The following is a 9824-nucleotide window of genomic DNA, read 5'->3' on the forward strand; positions in this document are numbered from 1 at the left end:
TTATTTTAATCTAGAGCAGACTCACCTTTTTGAAAAGTGCCATTAACTTGTTGAAGAAACTTGGTCAGCTGTGCTGCAGATGTCCCCAGTTTGGATTTGTCTGGCGGCTCCTCCGTGGCATTGTTTAACTTGCAGAACCCGTTCATATCATCCCCACACTGTGTGCTGCCTCTCTTGGAGATGTTGTCCTGGGTCAGGCACTGCAAATCTCCTTTGTCATCTCTGAAATCTATCAGGGAAGATTTGACTTATTTCTCAGTGCTTTTGTTTGGAGTTTTGGATTTATTTTTAAATATTAGCCTTGTATTTCCCTTAGGGATGGACCATCATTTATTTACTTTTTTCTCTGCTGTTTTTTATTGTGTTTGTTTACAGTTTTTCCTCTTCTTTAAATATGCTTCAGTGAACATCTTTGCAAATAAAATACTTTTTATAGTTTCATTAAAATAAGCACCCAGATGTGGAGTTAGAGTGTCAAAAGTTATGATATTTTTGTGGCTTTTGAAATATATGAAAATTACTTTTCATAGGAATGTATTTTCTTTACATTAAAAAATTAAAACTTAAGATTTCTTGGATTCTGTTGGAAGATCTCGTGAGTTCTTTGGGTAACACAGACTCAGGGGTGAGTGTATAATTGAAGATTTGTTCCTACAATCTTTCCTGATAGATTTCAGAGAGATGACAAAGGAGATTTGTCAACAACCCCTCCAAGAGAGGCAGCACACAGCGTAAGGATGAAATGAAGATAATTGAGGTGATGTCCAGACGTCCTCACTTAGGTGGTTGCAGGGTTGTGATTTGGGCTCATTTCTGTATACCTGTCTTAAAGGGGATTTTGTTTTGGTATGTTCTGATGGATTCTAGCTTGGTTGTTCTAACGAATTCTACCATGAGCCAATTTAGATACTCCATTTCAAATAGATTCCTAGTCAGTTTAAATGTCGTAAAGCAAAGTAAAACAAGAAATGAAAGATCTCCTCTTTCCTCAATACCTGCTATCCATTACATCCCAGGTGGTGGATTTTTGTTCTTGTTTTGCTTTTTTCATTAGATAATGTTTTGTGGTGTCTTTAGTGGAGAGTACTTCATCGTCTTTAGGGATGAAGCATGTGTTGCAATGCTGATTTTGTAGCAAGGATGCAGTAATTAGACTGCTAGTCTCACTGATTCCCCCACACCCTCACGCCTGCCTTCTTCCACATCAGCTAAGTTTGTAGTGCCTGTTCCTTGCTCATGTGGTGGTATTTGTTGGCTGTGTTAGTTAGAGCTTGGCTAAGCTGCTGTAACAAAGATCCCTAAAAGTACTGTGGTTTAAATAATGTAGAAATTAATTTATCCCTCACCTAATAGTTCCTAGGTGATCCAGGTAGATGGGGCAGCTCTGTTCCATTCAGTTGTTCAGGAACCTGGGCTCCTCCCATTTTTTTAATCTGTCGTCCTTTATGATATACTCATTGTCTGTATAATTGAAGCTTGCTGCTGCCATTCTGAGTTCCAGTTCATGATAAAGAGAAAGAAGTCTGGGGCCAGGGAGCTCCTTTGGACTCAGAAGTTGCACACGCCACTTCCACTGATATTCCTTTGGTGAGAACTTAGTCAAATGGCCATTCCTAACTGCAAAGGAAGCTTAGAAGTATAATTTGTGGCTAGGCAGCCTTGTGGCCAGGAAGAGGAGAATGGATTGTGGTGGGCGAGGAGCAGTCTGTGACATCTGATCTAGATATTGGGCTATAGAGCCAGACAGACATGAGTTTCAGTCTTGGCTTTGCCATGGACCAGCAGTCTGACCTACAACAAATGATTTACCTTCTTGATTTTCTCATTAGAAAAATGATTTCTACTTTATTTGGGTTGTTCTGAGAATCAAATTAAATGAACAAGTGTATGCAAAGTGTTTAAGAAAAAAGCACTGGTGGTTATGAGCACAGAATTGGGAATCAGATTGGCTGAGTTAAAATCCTGGCTCTGCCTTTGCTATCTGTGTGGCTTTAGATAAATTACACAAAATTCTCTGAGATCTACTTTTCTATGACATGGAGATATTACTAGTGCCTACCTATAGAAAGGATTCAATGAGGTCCTCCATGCTGGATTTATTAAATAATTTGTTCATACAGATAAATCATGGTGGTCTTTTCATAGTTATTATCATGTCTGTACGTTTTGTAAACTCCTGAGTTTAGCTCCAAAAAAGGAAGTAGTAAACTTTAATTATGTAAGCATGTGCCTGTCATGAGTTGCTGCATTCTCTTATGCCTCTTGTTACTGCTTTACTCCTGCATCCTGCTAACATGTTTATATATTCATTTTGTGTACTAGTTCCTGTTTGATTTCTTGGGTAAGCATCTACTGATGACTTTATATTCTAAGTCACATAGTCTAGGCTATTTAGTGTGAACTCTACAGCTTGTCTCAGAAGTTGAGTACGTTTTTTTAAATTATGGCTTCAATCCCATGCAACCATTTTGAATGGATTAAGCTGGCCAAAAGAAATCTCTCTATGGAAAACTAAGAAATGTAATAAAAATGGACAATGCAAGGATGATACGTGGCTGCTTCAACCTCAGGGTATCTCTATTGTGTATCATTGCAATGACCCTGGATTATGTTTTTCAGGTCTAATTTTGGGATTTATTTGCGGAACTCTACTTCTCTGATTTTGTACAGATAATCTAAAGCCCTGTGATTTCTCCTCTCTCTTCCAGTGACCCCTCCATGATCCCCATAGGACTGCAGGGACACTTGCCTCTTCTCCATCTTGCCCCCAACTCTCTGCCTACTTACAGAGCTGACACACTGCTCTGTTGTACTATTCTGCTACCCTGAGTGCTGTGGTTTTCAGCCTGGCTCCAGTGATTTAAAATGAGGGAGTATGGATGCCTTTTTCAAACTTGAGACCAGCAAAAGACAAAAACTCCCTTTTGTTTGAAACCATTGGAAGTGTAGTCTTGAGTTCTTGTTCTTTTAGAAGAACTGGGAGTGGGCCCCTTTCTTCCCCACACCTGCACCTGCTGGCTGCTGTAGTTTTGCATAGAGTAATTGAGCAAATGAAATACCAAACCTATAAAAGGTAGCATTATCAAAGTGAATGAATGAACGCTTACCTAGCAGAACTGTAAGACATGGAAAAATAGGGAGACAAGTTAATGATCTAGAAATTGTATAGCTTTGCTGTCTTAGAATCATGGCAAATGGAACATATGGCATTGGGTCATTTTTTTCATTGATATGAAAAGAAAATGAGTTTATTTTACAAATAAATGGAGTTTGTGTTTCTGTTTGCTATTCATGACTGTAATGTTTACTTCTCCTGAAAGAGAAATATGTCACCTAAATATTAAATATAGAGAAAGATTTTTTCAGCTATTAATGAAGAATTTTTCTTTACATGCCATGCCTTCATCCACTTCAATAAACATTTTATGCTTTTCTCTTCATTTACTGTTACCTTGTCTGATGAGGCTGTCTGTGAACAGAGGCATCTTAAGAAGAAAAAAGGAATTGGTGAAAAGACAGACATGTTAAAATTGTTATTTGTTTGAGTATTAGAATTTTAGATTATGGCCTAGAATCAAATACGCTTCATTTTCCCCTGGATTTTAAGATACAACAGTGTTTCCATTTCCTATTTTGAGATTCAGAATAGGCCAGAATTCCATTAAAGTTGCCATTAAAAATCACGTTCATTGTTGTCATCATAGTGAGCATTCATTATTTATTTATTTATTTGTGAGGAAGATTGGCCCTGAGCTAACATCTGTTGCCAATCCTCCTCTTTTTGCTTGAGGAAGATTGTCACTGAGCTAACATCTGTACCAATCTTCCTCCATTTTGGATGACATTTGTTGGATGCTGCCACAGCATGGTTTGATGAGCGTTGCATAGGTCCATCCCTGGGATCTGAACCTGCGAACCTGGGGCCGCTGAAGTGGAACGTGTGACCTTAACCACCATGCCACTGGGCTGGCCCTGGCATTTATTATTTTTATCGTCCCAGCATCCCTTACTTCAGAAGCCTTTTGTTCCTTGTAGAATCACCCATGCCCTGTTCTTGGCTCATGTGACCCAGGCCTGGCCTATCAAAGTCCATGGTAGTTGGATAAACAACAGGCTTATGTCTGAAGCCAGATTTGTCCAAGTCAGTTACAAGACTTGAGCAAAAGGAGTTCTCTGTCCACTGAAATTGCTAGGCTAGAGAATGAAGTATGAAGCTGACAAAGGCTGTCTAGGCTCCTTAATGGTGAGAGTCTGTCTGAGGCTGAAGTCAGCTCAGAGAAAATTGACCCAAGAGATGAAGAAAGATTTCTGACCATATCTCTGGAGTGTCCATCTCACCATGCCTGACAAAGTGAGATTTACCCCTGCTGATGAGTTTCTTGTTTTTCTCCCTGAAACTATTCTGAGTTGGTTTATTCCACTTATAGTTGAAAGAGTTCTGGCCAATACAATCATCATCATTTTCCTCAGGGAACATTTATTCAACACCTGGGTCATTGAATATTAACCATTTCACATGTAACAGGAAAATGCAGTATTAATAGAACATTAGAATTGGAAGGGTCACTTGGTCCAGTTTCCCATCCAGTGCAGAACTCCTTTCTTCAGTATCCTTCTGATAGTAACCCTAGAATCAAAATCACTTAATTTTTTCAAGGATTTTAAGATACAACAATGTCTTCCTTTCCTATTCTGAGTTTCAGAATAAGCCCTGAATTCCATTGTAGTCCCTACTTTAAAAATTCCACCAGCATCTTGGATAACTCACTATCTTACAAACTAGTACATTCCAATTTTGGAAAGTTCTAATTCTCAGCAAGTTTTGCCTGAGTTGAAATATGTTTTGTTTTTACTTAACTCATTGGTCCTAATTCTGCTTAGAACCATGCATATTAGAGTGAAGTCCTATTCTAAAAGATAGCACTTCAGATATTTGAAATGCCAGTCACATTCTCCTCCGTCTTCTCTGCTCCTTGCTGCAGAACCCCAGTTGCTTCTCCCTTCCTTCACAGAGTGGGGATGTCTGGACCTCACCTCAGTTTACTTCTGTTTGTTCATGTCCCTGTTAACATGGGATCAGCACCGAGCTAAGTCTCCTTTGTCTCCTCTGGATGTTTAGATGAGTGCAGCCTTATACTGAATTAGATTTTAGGGCTTCTGTTTCCCACAGTCTGTGATTTATAGCAAGCTTGCTGTGACTAGTACTTACTTTCCCTCTCTCTTATCTTTTTTTTTTTCCAAACAGTTTTTAAACCAGATTGTGTTTGAGTTTTGATTGTTTGAGTCTGTATTAGGATTTTACAACCATAAGCTTTTGTTCCCCTAAATATCCAACGTCATGTGGAGAGTATTGTTTTGCCAGTGTGTTTCTGCCTCATTTGGGACCTTTGTTGTATAGGATGATGTAAGAGTCAATCACTGTCATTTGGGCCACTGAATTAATCCATTGACTAGATATGAGTATTCATTTTATCAATGAGTTGCATTCAGATGTGGGTAAGAAGAAATCTAAAAGAGTGGCTTATATCCACATAAAGTCGAAGGAAGCCCATGAAGCCATGAAGGACCCAGCTCCTTCTGTATTTGTGGGGTGCCCTCCCAATGCCTGGCTCCTGTTGTAGTCTAAGATGGCACTTTCTAATATCTTGGCCACATTCCAGATGGTTGTAGGCTCACAAGGTTGCTTCCCCAGCCAGATGAGCTCCTTTTAAGTAGTCCCCCCAACCCCCTCGTTCCTATTATTTCTCTCTCACTGGACAGTGTTTAATCATGTGGACACACCAGCTGCAGGGAAGTTGGGATATGGCCTTTCATTCTCTGTAACAGCACAGCCAGCTGAAAATGGGGACTCTGATACTAAGAAAGAAGGGCAAGTGGATGTTGGGAAACTACCAGCCATATTCCTGGAAAACTATTTTGAAATATTTTCCTTCTTGCCTTGGAAGTAAAAAGTAATAAAAATATCTACTTACTTTGGACCACCTCTGTCCTCACTTTTGGATGACCTTGGGTTCGGTTCTGCTCTGTTTTCCTCCAGGAATTTCCCTGTAGGCCTAGGAAAGAGTTAAAGAGCGGATGTTGTTTCAGTCCCTCCTCCTCCACAATTCAGACAGTAGAGTATGTGATTCTGTTGCCTCCTTGTTTCCCAGTGATAGACCCATGTGGCATTTTACAAATATGGATAATCAAAAGAGAGAATTGGGGGCTGGCCCTATGGCCAAGTGGTTAAGTTCACACACCTTGCTTCAGCGGCCTGGGGTTTCGCGATTCAGATCCCGGGCGTGGACGTGGCACCGCTCATCAGGCCATGCTGAGGCGGCATCCCACACAGCACAACCAGAGGCACTCATGACTAGAATATACAACTATGTACTGGGGGGCTTTGGGGAGAAGAAGAAGAAGAAAAAAATAAGATTGGCAATAGTTGTTAGCTCAGGTGCCAATTTTTGAAGAAAAAGAGAGAGAATTGGCCACAAATGAAAGTGCAACAAAGAAACCAAATTGATAATGCTGGAAGTGGAGTTGGGATCAAACATAAATGGAGTATAGAAGAAACACTGTTTTGGGGAATGTTGGCACTACTGCCATTTGCAAGACAGCAGGCAGGGGAACTTAGTGAAGGCACATTTATTCACATAAATGAGGAAGGTGGTTGAGACAAAAGCATAAAAATGTCCCAGAGAAGTGACACCAGCAAAAGTTTCATGTAAAAGGAACTCCTGGAGATACTTCATGACATTGAAAATGCAAGGGGTGGTGTTGAAGCAGATGCAAACTTAGAAGGCAGTGTGACAGTTTGCCAAGGCATAGAAAAGAGGCTTCCTACATGTTGTGAGCTATGTGATGACAGAAAGACAGGCACGGTTCAAACAAGTCTCGATGTTTGTTACAAATAAATAGAACACTTTCCTTTCAACATTTGATGCTTTAAATAATAGTCTACTAAATAAAACTAATAGAGAGTTTTTAATATTTTGACAAATATCTTTAAAGGTCACAGAACAATTATAATTTTTCCCATTAAGGCAGTTTTGTACAGTTTCAACTTGCATGGTCTTTTTTCTGGTCCTCACTGCAGTGCAAAATGAGGATTACCTGTGGTTCACAGAGTTACAGTGTTACACACTGTGCAATAATATAATATAATATCCATAGTATAATACCCACAATAATTCTGCAACCCAGGGCAAATATTATCACCACCATTTTATGTATTTTATTTGGTAAATGAAAGTCACAAGATTATGTAGGTTTGAAATTATAGTCAAGTAACTGGCAGGACTTGAACCATGCTTCTTTAACTTTAAATTCATTGCTTCTTAGAGCCCCACTACCATGACACTCACCTTCTTTCCAAATAATCTCATTAAAATTTGAAGTATAAACAGGGAAAATGTCCTAAATATTGAGAATCTAATGTGTTCCACATCACATTACACTGATGGGTAGGTCAGTTAGCGTTCCTCGGTTGCAAGCAACAGAAACTAACTCCAGCATGGTAGATGACCACAGTGATGGTCCCCAAGGAATGATGTCTCCTGTAGCCACTTTTCTTGGTAAGATTTCTTTGCCACTCTTCCTGTTAACAGATGAAGTCTGTTCTCCCACTTTCTTGAATCTGGGCTGATTTTAAACTATCTCTGACCAATAGAATGTGGTGGAAGGAAGTTGCAGCTTCTGCTTTTGTCCTCTCAGAACATTTCTCCACTATGTAAAGAAGTCCAGATTAGCTTACTGGAGCAGGAGAGGCCACATGGAGAACTAAGGCGCTCCAGCTGATAGCTCTAGCCAGTTTCCGAGTAAGTGTGTGAGTGAGGCACTCCTAGATCAGATAGCCCCTTGCAGACCTGCCCACTGCCTACAGGTGCTTAACCACGTGGAGTGGAGACACACCATCCAGCTGAGCCCTATCAATTGCCAATCTATAGAATTGCGAGTGAATAAATGGTTGCCATTTTAAGCCTTTAAGTTAGGGTTAGCAAACATTTAAGCCTTTAAGTTAGGGTTAAGTTAGGTTATGTAGCAAACCACTAACTTAAATAGAAGAGAGAATTTATTGGAAGGATGTGGGGTTGTTTGTAGGAATGAAGGGAGGAACAGAAGGCCTTGTGGCAGGAATTACTCAAGTCTTACCTGGGCACCACTTCTAGTGTGAATGAACTCTGGCTGTTCTTTTGTTCTTGTGCTGTTCTGCTAAAGATTCAGAGTCCTGACGGAGAAAATTTGATGGGTCACATGTCTATCCTATGGATGTATTGATTTATGAGAGGAGAATCTGGCAGAATGAACCTCCAGTTTCCTCTTAGACTTTTGTAGTTGGGAAGGCAGACACTTGGACTTATCCCCTGAAAATTGTACACAGATACTTCCCTCGGAGGAAATCAGGGTGCTGCCAAGGAGGAAGAATGAGTGATGGCCATCTTCAGAATGGCAGCTATCCACTACAGTCACTTCTCTTCCCTGATAAGGATTTTAAAACGTTTAAAGTATACAAAATTTGTTATTTCATGGCCATTAAACTTGTCGGAAATCAAAGGAATTTTGTGTCTATATAACAGGCATATAAATCAATATATAAAAAGAAATTGCATCTTGAGCTAAGAAGGTTAAAGCTTCTCAGATTAGAGCTCATCAAGGCCAAGGTCCTCCTTTTATAAGTGAGGAGACTGAATCAAAGGTGATTAGGCTGAGGGTATATTGAGTTCATGACAAAACCAGGACTAGAATCTGGGTCTTTTTCTCTTTTCCTAACCACTCATAGCCTCAGTTCGATTTAGGAAGGAAAAAAAATTGACCTGCTATGTTTGGAACTTGCATATTTCCTTCCTTTTGGGTATTCTCATAGGAAGGACTCTTTGGAAGGCCTCTCTGTCTGTATGTGGCACCCTCCTCATCTTCCCTCTCAACACCCATCGTCTCTCTCCCTCTCCCAAACACATTCAAACGTACTCAGGCCAGTATTGCTCTGGGCCAACCTACACCTAAAAAATTAGATGAGGTTGATGTTCCAGAATCCAAGCCAGCTGGCACTTGAATCAGAAGGACACTGTCCTGTCAAGATTCAAACACTCTTAGAACTTTGGTGGCGGCTACACATTGTATTTTCCATTTGTTTTAAATCTTTTGACTTTTTGAAGGATATTTGCAAACAAATAGCATCTTTGCCTTCTTGTCAGATCCTGAGGTGCACTGTTCCTCTACAGTCCTCATCCTGTTAGTGCGACATGTTGATTAGACTGTATCATGGGAGATTATATCATCTAAGAAGAAACAGTCAATTGGAGAATCTCAAACTCTATGAACATAGACCTGGCAAGGAGAAAAAACCCTGGTCGTTTTAAGGGAAACCGGTTGCAAGAGATAAAAACAGGGTTGTAATGGGAAAGAACATATATAAGGAAAATTATATGACATAAATTGAGTTTAAAGAATATTTAGATTTCTGGTCTGCAAGGAAACATAAGAAACTAGTAACAGTGGTTGCCTCTGGGCAGAGGGACTGGTGGCTGGAGATCCGGGTAGGAGGGAGACTTTTCAGTTTTGAGCCATGTCTTTGAAGCTGTACATGTTCAAAAAGAACTGAATGAAAACAACAAAATGTGTGAAGTGCTGCAAACGTTCCTTTACCAGAAGCAAGCGTTTCGATTTGAGAACTTCCATTGTGTTTTTAATGCTTCAAGCAAGTTTTGGGGAAACTTAGCCTTATTCTCTTTACTTGTTACATATAATACAGGTTTTCTTTGGCTAAAATTTTGGTTTTTGCTACCCTTTAAGGGCTTTCTTTTCTCAACACATTTTATTTTAGTATTTTCTACCTTGGTATT

This window comes from Equus quagga, chromosome 14 (genome assembly GCF_021613505.1).
Source record: "Equus quagga isolate Etosha38 chromosome 14, UCLA_HA_Equagga_1.0, whole genome shotgun sequence".
In the NCBI taxonomy this organism is placed as follows: Eukaryota; Metazoa; Chordata; class Mammalia; order Perissodactyla; family Equidae; genus Equus; species Equus quagga.